Raw genomic sequence first — 24,238 nt, forward strand, 5'->3', positions numbered from 1 at the left:
TTATCTAGTGGTAAAGTACGGAGCCCAGCTGCCAGGGGAAAGAGCCGCTTCCCAATGTCGTTTCCCAGAAATGCTGGGGGAGAATATTTAAGAAAAGACATTGCTTCCCAGTCTTATTAGCAATTAACTGTGTTTTACAACAGGGTACTGGGCTCCAACTCATTCATCAACCCGAGTGACTGTGGTTGAACAGCAGTTAGCTGTAGCTGGAAATCACATTAATCCTTCTCTTTTACCTAAAGCACCAGATTTCTCTGGTCCACGCAGTCCACCACAGGGCCTAAGGAGGCCTTGGGAACAAGGTTTTAACCAGGCCTGAGTTTAACTCAGAGGCCATTTCGGCTTCTCTCTGAGGAGCCGGAGGATGTGCTCCTCTAGGATGGATGTGGGACAATTTAGGATTTTTTCCTTTGATTGTTAAATTTTTTGTAATCATATCAATACAAGTTATTCAAAATTAACTTTCAAAATTAAGCCAGAGTCACATAATGGTGTCTGGCAAGAAAGCTTCTCTGACCTACACACAGGATGCTTGAATTATTCTATTCTGCTTAACAGGGGCAATGGGGCTATTGGCTGCTGCCTCTGTGTTTTATTCTGTGTCCACAGAAAATTAAGCAATAATGTTCAGGCAGAATTTATTCAGGATTCCTTATTTTGAGCTCTAATCCAGTGATTTTCAACTGGTGTGCATTAATAAAACATGCAATACCTGACTATTTAGTCAGGGGCACTGGTCTCTTTTCCCTTAGATGGTCAAGTTAAAAAAATTACAATAGCCAACACAACAATAGCCATCTGGTGCAAATAAATCAAAATTGTACCTGTTTGCCCTGACTGGTACGGTTCAGTGCCAGCCTCTGAACCGAAAGGTCACCAGTTCAGTTCCCAGACAGGGCACATATCTGGGTTGCAGGCCAGGCCTCTGGCTGGGGGTGTGTGAGAGACAACTGATCAATATTAATCTTGTACTGGTTAGTGTCTATTAAAAATTCAAAATGTTTACTTACGGTACATAGAGTATGTTGAATAGCAAACCTTCTTTCTTCTCTTATTTTCCAGCCATCTAATGCTTCTCCCAGTCACTGTTACTGGTTTCTTGCATATTTATTTCCAGGGATCTATTGCATATTTTCAAACATATATACATGTATGTGTATGTGTATATATACACACACACACACATGTTTGTTTCAATACTGATGTACACACACACATACAGGGTCCAGCACAAATAATGCCCCTTTTTTATTACAAAATCTTTTATTTTACAATCATAAGCATGTAATTTTGTAACATAACAATGTCACATTCAGACACACCATGTGACATTTTGCATGAAGTGTTCACATTAAAACTGTACATTATAACACCTGCATTATTGCGCCACCAGCCACACTGCAGCAGGCTGGACCCTGTGTATTTTCTTATCCTACAGTTGGTAGCATACTCTGTACACTGTTCTGAACCATCCTATTTTCCCTTTGATTATATATTGGAGAGCTACCCATCTCAACATGTAATAACATTATCTCAGTCTTCCATGGAAGGGCATTTAGGTTGTTTCCAAACTTTTGGTATTACAAACAAAGGTACATTTTCACCTGTGGGAATGTATTTATGGGATAAATATCAACAAGTCAACTGCTGATTCAAACAACATAGGTACTTTTAGTTTTAGTGATTATTGTCAAATTGCCTTGCAAGAGGTTATGCTAATATATATTCCCACCTGCAGTGCAGAAGTGTACCTGTTTCTATCTACTTGCCAATGCAGTGTTTTCTTTTTTTAAGTACATTTTACTGATTATGCTATTATAGTTGTCCTATTTTTTCTACCCTTTTGCCTTGCATTTCCCTCCCTCCAGTACCCTGCCCTTAGTTCATGTACATGAGTCATGCATATAAGTTTTTTTGATTCTCCATTTCCTATATTATCTTAATCTCCCCCTGTCTATTTTGTACCTACCACTTATGCTTCTTACTGTAGTTTTTCCTCCATTCTCCCCCATCCCTCTCCCACTGCTAACACTCCATGTGATTTTATTTCTGTGAATCTGTTCCTGTTCTATTGTTTGCTTAGTTTGTTCTTATTTCTGGTTTTTTTTTAGTTTCAGTTGTTGATAGTTGTGTTTGTTGTCATTTTACTGTCCATAGTTTTGATCTTCTTTTTCTTAGATGAGTCCCTTTAATGTTTCATGTAATAAAAGATTGGTAATGATGAACTCCTTTAACTTGACTTTATCTGGGAAGCACTTTATCTGCCCTTCCATGGGCTTTCCTAAATGAAAGCTTTGCTGGATAGAGCAATCTTGGTTGTAGGTCCTTGCCTTTCATGACTTGGAATACTTCTTTCCAGCCTCTTCTTACCTGCAAGGGTTCTTTTGAGAAGTCAGCTGATAATCTTATGGGAACTCCTTTGTAGGTAACCTTCTCCTTTTCTCTTGCTGCTTTTAAAATTTTCTCCTTATCTTTAATCTTGGCTAATTTAATTATGATGTATCTTGGTGTGTTCCTCCTTGGGTCCAACTTGTTTGGGATTCTCTGTGCTTCCTGGACTTGCATGTCTATTTCCTCATATTTTTGAATTCTCGTTTCTTCATTCTGTTCTGATTGTTTATTTCTTCCTTCTGTTCCAAATCATTGCTTTGAGTCCCAGTTTTCTTCCCTTCACTGCTGCTTCCCCAATATTTTTTAAATTTCTTTAGGTATAGCCTTCATTTCTTCCTTTATTTTGCATCTGTACTCAATCATTCCTGTGAGCATCCTGATTACGTGTTTTGAACTCTGCATCTGACAGGTTGTCTATCTCCTTGTTGCTTAGTTTTTGTTTTTTTTTTTTTACTGGAGATTTGATCTGTTCTTTCATTTGAGCCATATTTCTTTGTTTCAGAGCACCTGTTACATTGTAAGGGGCAAAGTCTTATGTATTCACGGGGGGGGGGGCGGTTGTTAACCCACTTTGCTGTGTTGTGGCAGTGTCTGTGGGGCAGAGGTTAGAGAGGGAAGAATGGCACTTGCTCACCTCTTGCCCTGCTTTCAGTGACTTTCTCCACTACCCCAAGTGAATTGCTCCCTTTTGGTGCTGTTTCCTGGGTGGGTGGGTTTGTGTATGTTCTACCAACACAGTATTTTCAAATATTTTGATCTTTGCCAGTCTGATTGTCAAAAGCTGGTGTCTCACTGTAGCTGCATATATATCTCTTTTATTATGAATGATATGTATTTTCATGCATCTAAATCATTTGTTTTCCAAGAATTGTATATTACTATACTTTGCTGTTTTGATTTTTTTTCTTCTAATTGATTTGTAAGAGCTCTTTATTCATGGAAGAAATTAGTTCTTAGTCTGTGATGTAATGTAAAATTCCTTGTGATCCTGCCCTGGGTATTTTGAGACATACAGAAATTTAAAAATTTATGTAGTTTAGTTGGTCTATCATTACTTTTATGGATTCTGGGTTTTATAGCAGAATTTAGAAATGCCCTGTCTACCTTGAGGTTATTAAAATATTCTCCCATATTTCTCCTCTCATTCTTTTTATGGTTTTATTTTACTCATTTAAATCTTGACCTATCTGGAATTTTTTGTGGATCTGTAGTGTGAGGTAAGGATCCAACTTTCCCCCCCAGATAGTTACTGCCTTTTGTGTACTTATAGAGCTCTATGTTTTGGGCAGACTGGGGCAAGGCAGGGTGTGGCTGCAGCATGGAGCCCTTACTGAGCTACACTGGGCTCCGGAGGGCACAAGGTAGCATAGCATTCTACTGCCATGAGTCTGCAATAGAGATAAAGAGAGCTCTGCAGAGAGAACACTAAGAGTCTTATGGGAAGGGAAGAATATTAACTCACTGGGAGAGAGGGATCTGGGGTGAGAGGCAATGAGGGTGGTATAAGTGGAACAGAAAAAACATTTTAGATAAAGAGAAATAGCAAGGGCCATTTTTACCATTGGCAGTGGAATTCATTTCCATATTTTTTATTACTATTACATTACCACACAATGATGAAGGAGGTTTTTAAAATTTGATCTAGGGTAATTGAGAACAAGTTTTTAGGGTGCAAGATAACAGAAAAAGTATATATTGGTCCCCGCCTCCAGTTCCTGGCACAGAGTTTCTAAAATCCTTGTAATTTCTAGGTGATAAAAGCACTAGGAGCATCTCTTGTTTTAATGAGGTGACTCTGAGTGGGATGAAGGCTGGTTACCTGAAAGACCAAGTCATGATTAGAAGCTTGGACTTATCAGCCCCAATTACCACCGTCCAGAGAGGTGAGTGGGACTGGAAATGGACTAAACAATTGATCATGCGTACATGAGGAAGCCTCCACAAAATCCCAATAGCAGTGGATTCGGAGAGCTTCCAGGTTGGTGAACAGGGGGAGGTACCCGGATAGTGGCGTGTCCCTGGAGGGCAGGGAGGTACCCTGCCCCTTCCCACATACCTTGCCTCATGTATTCCTTCCATCCTGGATGTTCAGCTGTATCCTGTAGCATATCCTTTTATCATAAACCAGTAAATATCAGTAAACTGTTTTCTTGAGTTCTGTGAGCCACTCTAGCAACTTCATTGAACCCGAGGAGGGGGTTGTGGACGCCTTTGATTTGTAGCTAGTTGGTCAGAAACACAGGTAGCAACCTGGACTTGGAACTGGCATCTAAAGTGGGGGATAGTCTGGTGGGACTAAGCCTTTAAGCTATAGCATCAGATGCTACCTCCAGGTAGTGTCAGCAAAAAACCTCCACACATTTGGTGACCAGAAGGGAAGTGCTTTGTGAGTAGTAAGGAGAGAGATAGGAAAGAAACACATAGTAGAGAAGAAGTGGGTTTTTTATCCTGCTCCAGAGATAGAACTGCATTTTGATAACACAGAGGGTTTATGTTTATCTAACCTTAAATAAAACTTCTAATACTAACATCATCTTAATAACCTATACGTGCAAGATTGTGAACTTTCAGTGAATGTATAAGGCACAAAGGAGGGTGCAAAAAGGGTACAGCTTTAGTTTAGATTTGTATGTACTTGAGGGACTGATAAGCCCCACAAAATGGCTATATTTATTATATTTTTCTTCTCTTGGCTGGATATTTGTTTCTTTCAGTTTTTAGTGTTCACAGGAGAGATGAGGTCAGGTTCTTATTGCTAAAGGTCTGATGCATTGAACAGCTCAATTAGAGTTAGAGATTATCCAGGCATGTTCAGGAAGTTTGCTGACTGGAGTCACTACAAGTTCACAGGCTCCAGCCTCTGCTGGTTCTCTCCACGCTGCCCCCCCAAGCCCTGCTTTCTGGGTCAGCTCTGTCCTCCATTTCCGCCTGATGAGAGTCCACTTCTATCAACCTTCTATTTTCACTCCTTCAGTGCATGGCAGTGGAAGGAAGCTTTAGCTTTCTGACTTAAGAGAACTGTGAAAGGTTTTTGAGAATTTATGCACACCTGAATGTCAATAAAGCCTTGTTGTTTATTTTTTAAAAACTACATTCTCCACCCCATTCTACTCTCCATTCACAGCACATGGTCTCTCCTTCTGCTTCCCAGACTGAGAAAGAGACCACTGGAAAGGGGCTCCTGCCAAGTCCTGCTTCTCGTTGGTCTCTGTCTGCATTCTCTGGCCTCCGGTTCCTCCTGGTTAAAGGAGAGGAGGCCTTCTTCCTTCTACCCAGAGCCAATCTCTCTGTCTCTTACCTGGATTTTATCACCTCCCATCTGCTCAGGAACTTTGTCGCATTACTCAGCCCTCGTTACGTCAGTCTCTCTCTTCATACCGATGTATAATTATGCTCAGAATGTCCTATTTTGAAAATAAATGAATAAGCAGAAACTCTGTTTCAGCGGCACCCCACTGCCTCTCAGTCACAGCTGGACTTGGAGGTTTTCTACATTTGCCTCCCATTTCTCCTTCAGCCTTCATGGTAGGTTCTGAACTGATCACTTCACTGAAACTACTCTTGCCAAAGATTTTTTAAAAATATTTTATTTATTTATTTTTAGACAGAGAGGAAGAGTGGGAGGAAGGGAGAGAAACATCAACATGTGGTTGCCTCTCATGCACCTCTAATGGGGACCTGGCCCGCAACCCAGGCATGTGCCCCGACTGGGAATTGAACCAGCGACCCTTTGGTTCCCAGGTCAGCACTCAATTCACTGAGCCACACCAGCCAGGATGAAATCTTATTTAATTTTAATTTATTTAAATTTACAAAGCCACATGTGGCTCATGGCTATGGTATGAGACAACACAGTTTTAGAGCATGGGCAACAAACAAGAAAAAAGTAAAAGATAATTTCTTACAGTGATAAGGGTAGCGAAGATGCTCTAGAGTGATTGAGAGTGACTTTGGAAAGAGTTTGGGTGGGATGGTGAGAGAAGACTCCTCTGTGGGGTAAGGTCTGACTTGATACATGAATTACCCGGAGCCGGGCATTTGGCCACCTGAGGGAGGAGGATCCCCAGGAGAGAGAATGGCAGGTGTGAAGGCCCAAAGGCAGAAATGAACTTGGTGCATTTGAGGAACAGGAGTCGTGTGTGGCTGTGGCATGGTGGCAGTTAGTGAGGACTAGGGGAAGGTGGCTGTGACGATGATGATCCAGGCCTGATCAGTCAGCACGTTGTTAATATTTCCACCCAAGAGTTCCACAGATATTTCAAGCTCAGCTTATTAAACACCGGACATTTAAAATTGTTTCTCCTCTGTGCCTCCTGTCTCAGGAAGTGGCAGCACCTGCCATTCACTCTGCATTCTCCCTCACTCCACCTTTGTCTCAACTGCCGAGTCCTGTCACTGTCTCTTCTGAATAGTTCTAGAATATGTCTACCTCTCCACATCTGTGTGGGATGAATTTTTTTCAAATTACAGTTGATATACAGTATTATATTAGTTTCATGTATACAACTCAGTAATTAGACATTTATTAACTTACAAAGGGATCACCCTGATAAATCTAGTACCCATTTGACACCATATATAATTATCACAATATTATTGTGTATATTCCCTATACTGTACCTCATATCACCATGACTATTCCATACTTACTAATGTTTAATTCTTAGTCCCTTCACGTTTTTATTTTTTGAGTCTTTTTTATTGATTATGCTATTACAATTTTCCCAGTTTTTCCCCTTCCACCCTAACCCCTCAACCTTCCAACACTCCAGCCTTCCTTCCCCTTAGTTCATGTCCATGGATCGTACATATAAGTTCTTTGAGTTCTCTGTTTCCTATACCATTTTTATCTTTCCCTGTCTATTTTATGCCTACTAATTATGCTTCTTCCCTGGACCTTTTTTCCCCATTCCCCCTCCCCACTGAAATCCCTCTGTGTGATGTCCATTTCTCTGATTCTGTTCCTATTCTGGTTGTTTGCTTAGTTTTTCTTTTCATTGTTTTTCTTTTCTTTTAGGTTCATTTGTTAGTACTTGTGAGTTTGTTGTAACTTTATTGTTCATATCTTTGATCTTCTTTTTCTTAGGTAAGTCCCTTAAATGTTTCATATAATAAGGGCTTGGTGGTGATGAACTCCTTTAACTTGACTTTATCTGGGAAGCACTTTATCTGCCCTTCCATTCTAAATGAAAGCTTTGCTGGATAGAGCAATCTTGGGTGTAGGTCCTTGCCTTTCATGACTTGGAATACTTTTTTCTAGCCCCTTCTTGCCTGTAAGGTTTCTTTTGAGAAATCAGCTGATAGTTTTGGGGAACTCCTTTGTAGATTACTGTCTCCTTTTCTCTTGCTGCTTTTAGGATTTTCTCTTTATCTTTAATCTTGGGTGACTTAATGATGATGTGCCTTGATGTGTTCCTCTTTGGGTACAACTTCTTTTGGACTCTGAGCTTCCTGGACTTCCTGGAAGTCTATTTCCTTCACCAGATTGGGGAAGTTTCCCTTCATTATTTGTTCAAGTAAGTTTTCCATTTCTTGCTGCTGTTCTTCTCCTTCTGGCACCCCTATAATTCAGATATTGGAACGTTTCAGGTTGTCCCAGAAAATCCTCAGTCTCTCTTCATTTTTTTTTTTTTTGGATTCTTGTTTCTTCATTCTGATTTAGTTGGATGTTTATTTCTTCCTTTTGTTCCAAATCATTGCTTTGAGTCCTGGTTTCCTTCTTGTCACTGTTGGTTCCCTGAATATTTTGCTTTATTTCATTTTGGGGATCTTTCATTTGTTCTTTCATTTTTTCGACCAAGCTCAGTCAGTTCTGAGCATTTTGATTGCCAGGGCTTTAAATTCTCCATCAGATAGGTTGGCAATCTCCTCATTGCTTAGTTCTGAGGTTTTGCTGTGCTCTTTCATTTGGGGCATGTTTCTTGGTCTTGGTGCACCTGATAAGTTGTAAGGGGCGGGGCCTTAGGTATTCACCCAAGCAGGGCAACCCTCTTTGCTGCACTGCCAGGCTGGTTGTTTTGGTTGATCTTTTCTTTAATTCCCTGGTTGTCAGAGTTCCATACAGTTTGCCTTTCTGGTGCTTTTGGTTGTTCATTAATTTTAGATTGGTTGTTATCCTCCTTTTGGTTGTGCGAGGAAGTGAAGGGTTTCTACCTATGCCTCCATCTTGGCTGGAACTCCCCTTCACATTTTTCAACCATCTCTCTACCCACCTGCCATCTGGCAAGTGTCAGAATGTTTTCTGTGTTTCTGAATCTGCTTCTGGTCAATTTTTTTGTTTAATCTGTTTTCTAGATTCCACATACAAGTGACATCATATGGCATTTGTCTTTTTCTGTCTGACTTATTTCACTCAACACAGTACCCTCTAGGTCCATCCGTGTTGTTGCAGATGGCAAGATTTTATATGCACCACTTCTTCTCTATCCATTTTTTAATTGATGGACACTTAAGTTGCTTCCATATCTTGGCTATTGTAAATAATGCTGCAGTGAATGTATAGATGCATATGTCTTTTAGATTTAGTGTTCTGGGTTTCTTTGGATAAATACCCAGAAGTGGAATTGTTAGGTCCTTTGTTGTCTCTTGGTATAGCCTTTGTTTTATTTATTTTTAAATCTTTATTTATTTACAAATCACATACACATATACTTCTGTATTGTACAATATATTTCAAAACCTCCAAAGAAGCTTCTTTCTAACCTTCTATCATTAATTTTAGTGATATTAATTTCTACATCACTGAAAACACAGAAATTTTCTTCATATTATCATTGAAAACATGTTTTGCTAGTTGTGATGGATTTATACTATGCTATCTTTTTTCCCACCCATTTATTTATTTATTTATTTATTTATTTATATTTTTTATTGAATTTTGGGGGTGACATTAGTTAATAAGTTTCAGGTGTACAGTCCTATAATACATCATCTGTGTATTGTATTGGGGTGGTGAACACATAATATAGCTATTGTTTTAAAGTCTATTTTATCTGGTAAAAGTATTGCTACCCCAAGTTTTCATTTTCATCATGAAATATCTTTTCCCATCCCTTTATTTTCCATTTGTGTGTGTCTTTCCATCTGAAGTGAGTCTTTTATAGCTAGCATATGTATGGGTCTTTTTTTAAAAAATCCATTCAGCCATCGTATGTCTTGATTAGAGCATTTAATCCACTTATAAAGTAATTGTTGATAGACATGTGATTATTGCCATTTTATTCATATTTTTATGTTTTTTTCTTAAAGAAGATCCTTCAATGTTTCTTGCAAAGATCCACCACTGTTTTGGTAGTGATGAACTTCTGTAGCTTTTTCTTGTCTGGGAAGCTCTTTATCTGTCCTTCAGTTCTAAATGATAGCTTGCTGGGTAGAGTAATCTTGGTAGCAGGTACTTGCTTTTCATCACTTTGAATATTTTGTGCCAGTCCTTTCTGGCCTGCAAACTTTCTGTTGAGAAATCAACTGGCAGTCTTATGGGAGATCCCTTATGGGAGACAACAATTAGTTATCTAACTGCTTATCTCTTACTGCTTTTAAGGTTCTTTCTCTGTCTTTAACAATACCAAAAGTATTTTTTATAGTTTTGATAATAATTATGATAACTATTTTTTATTTATAATTAAAATACCGAAAATTAAAAGTGTCTTGGTTGGGACTCTCTGTGCTTCTTGGATTTGTATGTCTGCTTTCTTTACCAGGTGGGAAAGTTTTCCATCATTATTTTTTCAAAAAGGTTTTCAATTTCTTGCTCCTTCTGTTTTCCTTCTGGCACCTCCATGATGCAAATGTTGGTATGCTTGAAGTTGTCCCAGAGATTCCTTAAACTATTCTAATTTTTGGGGGATTCTCTTTCTCTTTCTCCTTTTGCCTCTCCTTATCCTTTTTCTCCTTCTCCTCCTCCTTCTTCTTCTTGCTGTTCTGATTGGATGTTTTCTGCTTCCTTATCTTTCAGATTGCTGATTTGATCCTCTATTTCATCTGTTCTACTGTTGATCCCCTATAATGTATTCATCATTTTAATTGTTGTGTTCTTCATTTATGACTAGTTCTTTTTTATGGTTTCTATCCTTATGTTTCCTATCTTTTTTGCTGACATTCTCACTAGTATTCATCTACTCTTCCCCTTTAAGCATCCTTATAACCAGTGTTTTGAACTCTGCATCTGGTAGATGGTTTATTTCCATTTTATTTAGTTCTTTTTTTCTGGAGTATTGTTCTGTTCTTTCATTTGAGAACATGTTTCTTTGTCTCCTCACTTTGGCTGCCTTCCTGTATTTGTTTCTATGTATTGGATAGAGTTGCTAGGTCTCCCAGTCTTAGTATGTGGCCTATGTGTACTCTCCTATTGCAGTTGAGCCTTGATTGCTGCTGTCACATCAGCGGCCAGTCCTGCTGGGAAGGATTGACCCCCAGGCTGATCTGCTGTGAGGATTGGCTGCTACTACATGGAAGAACTGCTGTGCAGGGGCCGAATGCACAAAGCAGGACTCACTTCAGCAGGGCTCTGGTGCCTGCTGAGTCTGCCCCTTGAGCATGTGCACACGGAGGTGGTTGGGTGGTGCTCCATTGTGGTCTGAAGCTATCCATCATGTATGCTGGCTCTGGGACCTCCTGGGTGGTACAAGGGAAGATTAACTGCTGTCTGTGCCCTGCTCTGGGGTCACCTGCCATGGGCTATGCAGGATATAAAGATGGCTGCTACTGATACTGGGCTTGCAGGTGTCTGGAAGGGGCCAAACTGTGAACCAAGGCCAGCTGCTGCTAGTGCTGGGCTTGGGGTCACTTAGCAAGAAGTACAGGTTCAGGGCACGCCAAAGCCAGATGCTGCCTATTTGGGGTTTGTGAACCTTTGAGAGATTTTAGGGGAGTCCACAACATGAATCAAGATAGGCCTATGGAAAAACCACCAGAAACAGCTTAGGTGGGCCCACAGATTGGGTGGAGTGGGGTCTCAGAATCACCAGTGATAGCCAGGTTGATGGAAACTTTTGATGCCCACCTGCTGGTTCTGTGAGGGGAGGGCTCAGCAAAGAACAATGGCCTTTGCCAGCAGCTCTCTTAGGGAGAAAGCCACACCTCAAACCATTGTCTCAAAGCCAGATGATTCAGTAATAGGTCCCTGGTGCCTTTCAAGCTGCTGCTCTAGTGCTAGAGCTCAGAGGGCCCTTTAAGAGGGCTGCCTGGGACTCCAGGAGCCCTTTGTGTCACTTAGCCACATTCTCTGCTGGTTTTCCCACCCAGAAGTTATAGAGACTTCTCTTTCCAGCTTTGGAAATCTGTGCTAAGGGGATCTGGTGTGGGGCTGGGACCCCTCACTTCTTAGGGGGGACTTCTGCAGCTGAGATATCCCTTCTGATTTTTGATCACCACAAATGGACATGGGACCAGCCCTTTCGGCATCTCTGCCCCTCTTATCAGTGTCTATGTGGCCTCTTTACATTCTTAGTAATAGGACTTCTGTTCCACTCGATTTCAGGAGGTTCTGAATGATGTTTGTTCTGTAGGTTAGTTGTGATTCTGAAGTGGTTGTGGGATAATGGGAGTACTGCTTTTCGCTACGTTGCCATCTTGACCAGAAGCTGTGGGGTATTTTCCTAATCCACAGACTCAAAATGGTTTCTCTGACAAATCTGTTTTCCACATGGCAGCCAGGGTTATCATTCTAAAACTCAAATACGACCATGCCACTCTTTGGCTTTAAATCTTACTGTGTTCCCAGTGACTCTCAGATTAAAGCACAAACTCTTTAATAAGGACGTGCAAGGACCCTTCCTACCAGCCTAATATGCCCTGCTCAAGCCTGTTTTCAGCAACTTGAAAATGATTTGCTCTCTGTTCTTTGAGCATCTGTGACTAGTATTTCTCATGCGTACAGTTTTCTTTGTTCCATCTTCCCCCATCTTTGGATGACATCCTTGGGATATAGCTTGAGCATTACCTCCTCCAACAAGCCTTCCATGACTCTGTGGCCCATGTTTGGTGTCCTTTCCAGGCATTCTCAGTGCACTCTGAACTCTCTGTTGTAGCACTTACTATGCCACACTGTAATTACTTGTTCACAAATCTGTTGACTGCTTGACAGTAGGGATCATGTACCATGTTCGCTGATGCAGCCCCAGCATGTAGCACAATGCTGAGCAATAAGTAAATGCTCAATAAGTATTTGCTAGGTGACTAAAAATAAAATAACTTGGATTTAGTTATATTTATTAACAATTACTTATTACATATTAATTTAATTAATAGGTAGCATTTATTGAGCATGCTTAGCATTTTACTCTATCTGCTTTTCCGTAGTCCGTGAAAGTAGGCATTATCATCCTCATTTACAGATTCAAATCCAGAGCCTCTGACGACTTTAGAGTAATTTGCCCAAAATTACACAAGTGGGAGGTGACAAAGTCATGGAAAAACCTGGAGCCACCTGAGTAAAAATCCATTTTAGTCCCGACACCAGAAAGCTATGCTTTCTGGATTTCCTTGTGCCAACAGAGGCCTCACAGAAGGCAGTGGGTATGTAAGTGGAGAGCGATCCAGCTAAAGTCGGAGTAACCCTGCGCTGAGTCATTATCCTGTACTTATAAAGTCAGCTTCCATTTGCTGGGCCTGAAGTGAGGCTCAAAACTAAGCTATTTTCTTCACTTTGGTTACTATATATCTCACAAAGGCTTTCAGAGTGAGCTTCCTCTGGGGTGCTGACGGAACGCTCCAGCAGTGGGCCCCGATGCACCAGAGGGGCATTGACCGGTGGTGTCCGCAGAGGGAAGGAAGCCAGGAGCCTGGGGACTGAGTTGTTGACCATGCTCTGACAAAGGGCATTTGCCTTTTCTTTGTGATCACTAATCCATTTAGGGAGTGACCTTGGTTTCCATCATATTTCAGGAACTGCCACACTGAACTGTGATCCTAGGGTTCACATGATCACTGCAGCTTGGTGGAGATTCTGATAGACTATTGTTTCACGGCCATTTGGGGATTTGTAGCCCAGTGATTTGATGTGACTTTGGGGAATTTGATTATGCTGTTTTGGCCTGTGCCTGTCATCTTTATGGTGGGTTGTACAGTTAAGTAGAGTGTCTTCCTTTTGTAAATCTGCAGGTACTTGCCAGATTTCACCTTGCTTATTCTTCACTACATCCATCTTCGTCTGGAGAGTGGTAGATGTTGGCCCTCTTGTAATGAGAAGGACAGTGGAGGCCAGAGAGGCTAATTGGCTTACCTTAGTGAAACATCAGGTTAGAGTAATTCATTATCATAGGAGTATGTTTCGTCTTACTGGGGAAAAGACACAAGCCTTATATTTAAGGGTCAATGCACTGCCATGTTTATGCACTTATTCAGAAATTACTTATGGTGATAACACTATGTGCTAGGCTCTGGGGATACAGTGGGGAACAAGGCAGACAGACCATCAAGAAATTGAGATTCTAATTAAAGAGGGAGAACAGACCAAAAAACATAAATGTATACCTGGCTTTTTGTTTCAAATGCTAAATTCCTATGGACAAAATAAAAACACAGTAACAGTATATGGAGAGTGCCTGGGGTAGATGAAGAGGGAATCATCACGAGGCTTCTATAAGATGGTATCTTGTAAGATAAAAGCAGTGGGATGAAAGAGAGCCAACCTTGAGAAATCTGGGGAAGAGCTCCCCAGGCAGAGGGAACAGCAAATGGCAAAGCCCTGAGGCTAGAACAAGATTGGCATGCTCTAGGAAAACAGTGCTAAGTCCTTAGCGGTTTTTAAGCAGAGGAGTAATGAGAATTTTAAGCAGAGGAGTAATGAGAACAAGAGAATCTTGTTCTCTTTTGTGAGAACAAGATCTCCCTGATTGCCATGTAGATGTGAACTGAAACAAAGGACAGCAAAGGATGAAACCTGGGAACAAGAAGAGAGTATTGCAGGGTCCAAGGCTAGATCATTTTGTTTGAGTCATTACTATGTTTAAGACACTGTGAGTGCTTCCCATACGTAATTCGTATTTAATATTCAAAAAAATCCTACAATTTAATCACCGCCTTCTTCTTGCAGATAAAGAAACTAGAGTCTGAGAAGTTTAAATATCTTACCAAAGGCCACTTAACCTGAGTGGCAGAACCGGGGTTTCATTTCGAAGGCTGTACTGTTACTTTTTCTTTTTTAAGGTTCTACAGTAGGTTTACTATCTGCTGGTGCTAGTCCCCCTGCAGGGCAGTGCCAGTGCTGGTCTTCTTTTTCAGAGTTTTACTAGCTGTTCATATTTGTGTTTTTTTTTTTTAAATTTTCAGTTGTATTTTTTCCATTAGCACGTGGCTTGCTTAATGGACTTCCACACAGAAGTCCTGTAGAAGCTTGTCATTGTTATATCTAAAACCAAACTCACTCTCCTCTCCTAAACCTTTCCTTTTGGTTCCTCAGTTATTTTAATGGCATCACCATTAACCAATGATCTAGGCTAGAAGCTCTCTTTTGTTCTTAACTCTTGTCTTTACATTGTGCTTTTCTTCATTGGTCTGTATCAAATTTGTGGCATCATTTTATCAATTTTTACTCTGTTATCTATCCACTTTCCATGCCTATCATCAATGTCTTGGCTTGGGTCAATATACCTTTTCCAATAGCTTCCTATTAGTTCCCTTATTCCAGCCAACCTCTTCCCTCTCCAATTTATTTTCACCCAGCTTCTAGGTTGAGTTCTCATCTTAAACCTAGGTTACATTATCCCTGCTCTCCAAAATCACTCCATGGTCCCCACTGACCCCGGAATCAAGTTCATTATCTTTAGTATGATAATTGATTTACCAATATTGAGTAGTTCATTTGTTGCTGAGCAACAATGATTGCTTGTTATTGTGAATTGAACAAAATTTGTTTTTGCAGCTGATAACTCTGACTACATATAACCCAGTCACGTGAGGAGGAAGGTTAGAAACACAGGGTCTGGCATATTCTTGACTGAACTGTTCAGAAGTCCAGCATGAATTGTGCTAACTATCCACTGAGTGAGCTCAGCATTCAAAGGCCCATAACGTATTTCCATAGCCTCCTGGTAGAGCTTGTTGACCTGACAGCTCTGGGAAGTCGCTCAGCTGGATATATTTTTGTTGGATTAAATTGCTCGGATGGGACACAAGGAAAGGCCTGAGCTCTAAGGCAGATGATGTACAAATTAGCCACAAACTCTCTTAACCTCTTAATGGGGCTCCAGAGGGTGAAGGCAGCCAATTATTATGGATAGGAATTATTTAATTAAAAAGTAAACAGAAATTTCTGGGCAGAAGGAAATGCCTATTCATTGTTAGACTTTTTCCTAACCCTGTATTGTACTACTGTTAGAGGCAACGAACAGATACTTGTGGGTGAAGCAGGGAATCCACAAAGGATTAAAAAAACAGGGGACCTGTGTGGTTATTTTCTGAGTTGAATTTGTAGATACGTAATTCAGTGATCAAATCTGTCTATAAACACACAGCCAGTGTTCCGTCGTTAAGCACTTCCAGTTAGGAGGCAGATATATGCTGAAGCATTTTCTGACCTTGCCCTACTAAGAATTCCTTAGATGTATGACAGTTTTTCTGGCCTACTAGATAATTAGTGAAAAAATTAATGAATATATTTTGTTTTTTCATTTTTCATTGAAGAAAATAATACACTTGAGGCTGTTGTCAGTGATGCCAAGGGAGAGAAATTAAATTTATTTCTGTCCATTTTAAGAACTATGCTAGCTGTTTCCTGTTTTATTTTATAGAATAAATAATACTTTTTAAAGATAAGATAGAATAGTTCCATTATTTCCACATTTAATTTTAAAGTGCAGTATGATTTTAATGTCTGTACTACAAGTGAATTATGATTTTCCACAATATCTTAAGTACTATATATATATAGATAGATGATAGATAGATAGATAGATATAGATATAGATTGCTGACAAACTTGTATTATACAAATAATACTATAATAACAATAACAAAAATCAAACAAGAAAAAAAGAATATATCTCTAACCTTGCCATTCTGAAACCCAGCTATTTTAATGTTCCCTCTTCTAGTTACTGTCAATATGTTATGTAATTTTTGTATAGTTGTAATCTTAGCACAGATATAAGTTTACAATCAGTCTTTTCCTTCTAATGTTACATAAGCCTTTTTTTCTTAGCCACTTTGCATTTTGAAATCTTAATGTACTTTTATAATAGAATTGCCAGGCAGTAATAGATTTCTTCAAAAAGATTCACTAAGTTCTGGATGCAAATGTTTTCACTGCTGTTCTCAACATTATCATATTGTGGCCAATCGTACTTTTATTGTTTCAACTAAGACAGCAATCTGCCGGAGGCCAAATAAACCTCCTAAGATGAGCAGTCGCAGGAGACTGAGGAACCCACCACAATCTCTGAGTGCTAAGATGACTTCAGTTCCCCTTCCAAGTTCTGTAAGTGTAGAAAGCGCTTAGATTTTAACTTCCAGGCATCGAAACTACTGCTGAATTGAGTAACCAACAAAGGGATGGCACTGAGGGCCTTGTGGTTTGCTACCTCTCCTAATAAAAGAAAGGCCCTTGGTGGTAGTATAAGTACTAGTGACAATGCAGAACCTGTGGTTCACCTGGTCATCCCAAAGCTGCCAAGCTGATCCACCAAGGGAAAGAACATTCTGTTATTAGAAGCAAAGGGAGGTTTTAATGAAAGGGTTTACCTTTCCTTGGTAAGACAATCTTAGGGAATTATTGGGATCTTTCACCTCATATTAGCCCAGGATTATATAGGATTTCCCATGATTAAGTATTTTCCCATTAGCAGACACCAAGAGAATTATTCCAAAAACATTCTCTAGAACAAAATGTGAGCTGATTCAGTGGAGAGAGAGAGACCCCGGGGAAGGTGACATGGTGGGAAGGGAGCATGCAGAACCACGTGGCCTGCCCCATGGGCCCTGAGGTCACAGTTCATGGTCCGAAGGCTATGGAAGGTCACATCTTGGTGAGAGGTCCAGTTAGGCATCTGTGTGTGCATCTATGACACAGAATTAAGACGGGCTAAAGGGGGCAAGGGAGATGGCCCTTTCTCAATGTTTCTCATTTGACACATGAGATGACCTTCAAGATTTCTGTTCTGTACTTCCCACTTACTAGTCTACTGTGTTCTAGGACTTAATGTACTAATTTTCATAAGCCATGTTAATTTTAAGCCATCATTGCTGTCATCACCTTCGTCAGCCTCAACTAGGGATTACCAAATGGCCTTGGTCAATGAGGCCTGCATTACTACAAATTTTACCCCAGATTCACCTAGTGTATGAAAAATGAGTATTGTTAATAACAGTTTACCAGTATTCATGGATGAGACTGGTAATCTGGCCCCCACTAAAGCAACAATGAAATGGCTAAATGACAAAATACTGGGTGATCGCATAGAAGACAAGCTGATAATGCTAATCCTTATTGTACCCTAACCACAGCTGGGCTGCCCCTGTTTCCTCGTTCACTCATTCATTGGACAGATTTGTCTCCTCTGTGCCAGGCACTGTGCTAGGGGTTGGGCTATCAGCATGAGCAAAGCAGGCAAAGTCCTGCTCTCAAGGAAACTTCAACCTGGTGAAGAAGACAGACATAATCTAAAAATCTTGTAAGAAATGCAAAATTAAATCTGTGATGGGTTCAAGGAAGGAGGGTGCAAAGGGGCTGAGAGTAGATGGAGGGCCAGTGACCTGTCAGGGAGGCCTTCTCCAGGAGGGGATGATCGGCCCAAGGTTGGAAAAAGAATAGTGAAAAATAGCTGACATTTACTGGATGGCTGTTATGTGCCAAGCCCAGATTTTAGTGCTTTATATGAATTATCTGCAAGGTATGGACTCATGTTAACATACAGTTGAGAAAAAGCTTAGGTTTGAAGACAGTAGGTTGTTTAGCATCATCTAGCTGGTGAGGAGAGGCATGGGGATTGGACTTCAGTTTGATCCCAAAGCCTGAAGTCCTAACCACTCAGATATCTCCCATCTTGTCTGAAACAGAAGTTAACCAAGTGAGGAGAATGGAGGGAAAAGTGTACTGGGTAGGTAGAACAGCATGTGCAAAGCACAGAAGTGGAAGAGAGTTGGAAGTATCTAAGGAAGTGAAGGGAGGGCAGGGTGTCTGGGGTTGCCGATGGGCAGAGAGTATGAAGGAGTCTGGAAGGGCACAGGGCCAGGCCACGCAGGGCCTGGACAGTCATGTCAGACTTTGGTCCTACCCAATAAGAAGCCACTAAACAGGGGTGGCCACGATCAGACTTGAATTTTAAAATGGTCACTCTATCTATAGCACAAAGCTTAGAAGGGGGCAAAGGCAGATTTTGGTGAATTAAAACCCTTTGGTGCAGGTGGGGGTGGGAGGTTTGAGAGCAGTGGAGCTGCTGAGCTAAGCCCTAACTTGATGAACTCAGCAATTTGGTGGATAATGATATCCTTTCCTGACACCCAGGTGGAACTGGATTTTTAAAAAAATCCTCATTGGAGGATAGTTTATTGATTTCAGAGAGAGAGAGGAAGTCGGAGAGAGAAAGAGAGAAAAACAACAATGGTTGCCTCCCTTACACACCCCAATGAGGTATTGAACTACAATCTAGGTATGTGCCCAGACCAGTACTCAAACCTACAACCTTTTGGTGCACTGAACAACGTACAACCAAGTCACCTGGCCAGGCAGATTGTTTTATATATAGCTGAGGAGCGCAGGATGAGGTTAGGGCAGGAGATAGAAATGTGTGTTATCTGCAGGAGAGGTGGTAATTGTGCCCATAGGCATGGGCCAGAGGGTTGGGGAGAGGGCCTTTGTATTTTCACCCTCAGCCCCAACACTTTCTTCTTTTGAACTTGTCTTTGAGGAGCATGCACCCTTCTCCCTGCCAAGTTAACCCCTCTATCTGCAAACCTGATTCCTTCCTCCCCTTCCTAGTCAGTCCTTCCCTATTCATGTACATCTTCATCTTACATCCCACCATTAAACTCCCTGCAGTCTACTTCCTGGCTGTGCTCTTGCTCACCCTGTACTTTCTTAAGTGACGACTTTTCCGTTTTCGACCTTCCTGAAGTTTCTTTTCAGCAGCAGCCAGTGATCCCTTCAGCACTAGCTCCAATGGCTAATCTCATCTTGGCCTGCAACTCCAGGCTTCTGCTTAGCATCTGACGGTTGATGCCTCCTCCTTTAAACAGTCTCCTTCTCTGGGTTCCCTGGCACTGTGCTATCTTGACCCTCAACTCTTTTTTCATTTCTTCTGTCTTCACATATTCTTTCTCTGCTTCTACCGTGTAAATGTAAATATCCTCCAGGAGTGTTTTCTTCTTCCTCCTTCTATACCTATGCTTGCTGTCTCATCTATTTTAGTCTCGTGGCCTTAACGATCTCCCTCTTGTGGACAGCACCCAAAATGAATACCCCAGACCCAAAGGTTAACTACAGGCTAAATACCCGCCCCCCCACATCCTGCTGGCACCCCAGCTCAGCCAGCCTGTATCAGACATTTTCTTTCCATTCTCTTTAATTCTCTTTAGTGTCAACATAGTTAGAGCCCTATTATCTCTTGCCTGGGCCTTTTGCATTTGACTCCTAGGCAGTTTTTCTTCCTCATTTCTTCTTGCATTGAATAAATCCTATTCATCTGCTCAAAATGAATCATGTATTTAAACAAGATTATACATCCTCAGCCCAAAATCTTTAATAATCCTCTATTGTCACTAGGTTAACGACTGTACACTAACCTAGTTTTAAAGACACTCTTAACATGGTCCTGGCATAGACTCCCAGCTTTATTTCCTGCTTGCACCTGGCATATAGCTTCTGAGCCAACTATGCCTGCCTCTCCTTCAAGCTCCATGACACTTAAAGAGAGGCATCTGTATTCCCAGAATCCTAGCAGCACCTATAATTCACGTATAATTCTGGAATGTAGCAAGTGCTCACTTAAGTTTTGTTGCACTCATGAAAAAGTATTTGCTAGTTCCTACAAATGTCTGATGCTTCCAGTCTTTGCCTTTGCTCATGGTGCACTTCCTACCTGGAGAGAACTTCCTCTTTTTGTTTTAAGAAGTAAGGTGATATATATTATAGTGCCATTTTAAATTGTGTATTACATAGATTTTTGTTATTATTTTACTCGTTTATTAAAAATCCATTCAACATTTTGGACTCATTTTCAATGCTACTTTCTTCATGAAACCATCTTTATTCCTTTAATTTAAGAACTATCCCTTGCCCTGACTGGTGTGGCTCGGTGGATTGAGCACTGGCCTGCGAACCAAAGGGTCACTGGTTCAATTCCTAGTCTAGGACACATGCCTGGGTTGCAGGCCAGGTCCCCAGTAGCAGGTGTGTAAGAGGCAACCACACATTGATGTTTCTCTCCCTCTCTTTCTCTCTCCCTTCCCCTCTCTGAAAATAAATAAATAAAACCTTAAAAAAAGAGCTATCCCTTTTTGGAACCTTCAAAATATCTCTCTTTCCATTCATTAAAAAAATTATTTTAAATACCAGAATGGGATGCAGGGAAAGGTCAAGGGAAATATGACCCCTAGTCTAATATCTATGCTGTGTTTGATCACTAGGTACATGTTTTACTATAATCCCTTTGATTCTAAATGGGAATTTGAAGACCTGTCATCTCTCCCTGTGCCCAGTCTTCCCAAATCCCTTCCCAGCAATCACTTACTTGGTTTGACCTTTTAAGAAATGGGGCTGTGTCTTGCTCAGGTTGAGGTCCCCTGAAGCACCTAACAGGGTGCCTTGCCCACAATAGGTTCTCAATATTTGTGGACCTGAATTCTGTGAAATGATGCAGATGGCCGCCAGTATCTTCTATCACAAGTAGAAAATGAGTCAGAGATTTGGAGCTGTGTTTATTTTGCTTCCTTGCCCAAAAGGAAAGCAAGGACACTCCTCTCATAGAACCAGCAAAAGGAGCAATGCAGCCATAAGTCCCACAATGGGTAGCTGTCTCTGCCACTCAGTTTGGGGAATAAATGCAATTAATTTCCACATTATAAAGGTGGAAACATGAATGCTATGCAAACATAAGCATGTTTCTTGTGGAGCTAATCTCTGTGTAATCTTTCATTTCCAGCCCTCTGGCTCTGCTGGATTCCAGTCGCCAACCAAGCCCAGGGCAGGCACTTCAAACATATCACAGACTTGTTTCTACCACAGGGGCTGGAAAGTGAGTTACATAAAATTAAGCTTTGTTTTCAGAATCTTGTCTTTGTTGTTTGAAGTTGGTCTGCTCCTCAGTCAGTTAACAGAGAGGGGTATAATTCTCAAATCCTCCTAATTATCCCCATGGTTATAAAATGTTTAGGACCTTGTAGGAGTTTTCTCTCTAGGACATGATCCACCCCTTCCCTTTTTAAAAAATAAACAGAGAGAGTTGGCCAAAATCTTGGGATGAGAAAAATAACCCTGATGAAAGAGTTCTGGAGAGCTCTCCCAAAGCAGCCACTGAATTACGGGAAAAACATTTATGGGGAGAAACCACAAGGCATGGGAAGCAGGGTCTAACTTGGTCATCAATAAGTCCATTGTTTCTATCTGAGAATTTTATTTCTCCATGGAAGTCCTCTTAAAGGGCTAAGGCATTCGGAGCACTACTCAGGCCTGTCCGGGGTCCTAGACAGTGACTCGGGCAGTGGGTGGGAGGACAGCCTTTGCTCTTGGAGGGACAGAGCCGGTCACTGTGTCCAGGGGTTGAACTGCCGGCAGGTGGACTACAGGTCACTCCTTGTCTAGGTCAGGTTTCATTTCAGAGTCAAGAGATCCAAGAGTGAGGACCATCAGCTCTTAAGTGAGAAGTATATTATTTTATTTCTTTGCCCCCAAGGTATTTACTTGTAAATTAGGCACAATAATTCCTGGGTCCAGCCTCCATAACCAAGTTTGTACATTGATCAAATTAGAAATGACAAAGAGAAGAAGCAAAGCCAAAACTGTTATCAAAGCATTTTGAGTTATTGAAAATGGCGTAGGAATAAAATGTGCTCTTAGGCTTTTGTTTTCATTTTGAAAGAGGCAATACCATTTCCGAACTGTTAAGTACCTCCCTGCCCCCAGACAAATGAGAGACATGCAAGTGCTCCGAGCCCTGAGGGCAGAGTGAGTGTGAACATGTGAACTGACAGTCTGGATGGCCCGTGTTCTGTGAGTGGCAAATGGTGGTGAAAAAGAAGCTCAATTCTAAGACGTCCTTCCTGGGTTTGAAGTCCTTGCCCAGAAATGATTATGCAATGTATTGGGAGTGAGTTCCAAGATCTCTTGAACTGCTTATGAGATATTTTGTTTATTAAATAATTTTCTGAAATACACCAGGTTTTAGTGACTCATGGTTTCATGCAAACATATGTATGGCATTTAGAATCATACAATGAGAGAGGGAGAGATCATCCAATGCAGCCTGTGTTTCACAGAAAAGGAAACTGCATGCCAGGAAGTCTAGGGATTTGCCTGGAGCTTTATGATGTACCCACAGGAAAGCTGGGGCTATACCCCAACCCGCCCAGCTTCCCAGCTCATTGCTTTTTCTTTTGAACACATTTCTCATAACTATTCTGACTACATATTTTATTTTCATGGTCAGTGCTAAATCCTTGGAAGACTAGCAGGAATGTCTCCTCACCCCCCCATGGCTTCAAAATAAGGGAAATATTTTATGCATTGTAATACACTGTGCTTTTTAAAATATGTAATTGTCTGTAAAATTTATAAGCCATAAAATGCTTTCAAATACATTCAGCCTTTACAAGTGAAGACTGTTATTAACACCAGGTATGAAACCACCAAGTAGGAGGAAGTGGCTTGGTCATGGTTACTAAAAATCATAACTGGGACTTAAGAAAATCTGGGTTTTCAGTTCTATTCTTGGGGTTTCTGTGCTACCTGAATGTTATTACCTAAGTGTTTTTGTGTACATGTAAGTGACTGTTACTCCTGGAGATAAGACTTCCCATCACCCCTCCCACCTTTGTACTGCTCTCAACTGGAGCGTGGCTGAGGCCCAGTGTTCCTTAAACGTTGCCATCATGCCTCTGGGACAGGCTGCTCCGTAGTGGATTGAGTTCCAGTTCATCACAGAACCTCACTTCCTCCAGAAGAGCCAGACGTAAGTATCAATACCAGTGGCAATAATAATAGTAAGAGTAATAATGTGGATGCTCATCAAATGCTTACTATTTGAAGACGCTTCACACATGTTAACTGATTTGATTTTCCTGGCAAGCCTGTGAGGTGGGCACCATTATTATCTGTTTTACAGATGATGAAGCCAGGGCACAGGGCGGTGCAGTTACTTGTTCCAGGTGACACAGCTAGAAAAATCCAGTCTGTGAAATTTGCATTTTTGTGTTTCTTACTAAAAATGTTTACAATGATTATTTTCACATAGCAACCCTAGCTACTCAATTCTTTGTCTTTGGGCGAAGATCCTCCCCTCTTTGAAGCTCAGTTTCTCAGTTCTAAAACTATCGATTGAACCAGTGATCTTGCAGGTTTGCTCTAGTCACACATGTCTAGCGGCCTGTCACATCCTCTTACATCCCACCTTATGCTCTTTGGACCCAGGCTGTCCAATCGTATCCTGTTCTACTTTTTTCTGCTCCACCTTACCCTATTTCTAGTGATAAACGGAAGTCATGTAACATTATTACTTTTATTTATAAGCCATTTAAAACATTTTAACTTGGGGAAAAAAAAGAAGGAAAGAAAATAACCACCCCTTTTCTCCCCTCTCCCACTTGTTAAAATATTCATTTTAGCAAATCCTTTCCTCCAAGGTAACACAAAATGCACTACGAATGAATATAAAGTCCAAAATCCCACAGTTCTTTCCATTGCCCAAACATGTTTATA

The 24,238-nt window shown here is 40.9% G+C and overlaps 1 long non-coding RNA gene across 1 annotated transcript in view; it reads left to right on the forward strand.

The window, feature by feature from the left end:
• The window catches only part of LOC128626906 (uncharacterized), a 30,362-nt gene that overhangs the window by 1,383 nt on the left and 4,741 nt on the right, over positions 1 to 24,238 (forward strand). Inside the window, exons 2-4 of the long non-coding RNA XR_008391016.1 lie at positions 4,143 to 4,274; positions 21,468 to 21,560; positions 23,309 to 23,492. This is a non-coding gene — a long non-coding RNA (uncharacterized LOC128626906). The remainder of the gene's footprint in view (positions 1 to 4,142; positions 4,275 to 21,467; positions 21,561 to 23,308; positions 23,493 to 24,238) is intronic.

This window comes from Artibeus jamaicensis, unplaced genomic scaffold (genome assembly GCF_021234435.1).
Source record: "Artibeus jamaicensis isolate MK-2021 breed Jamaican fruit bat unplaced genomic scaffold, CSHL_Jam_final contig_233, whole genome shotgun sequence".
NCBI lineage: Eukaryota > Metazoa > Chordata > Mammalia > Chiroptera > Phyllostomidae > Artibeus > Artibeus jamaicensis.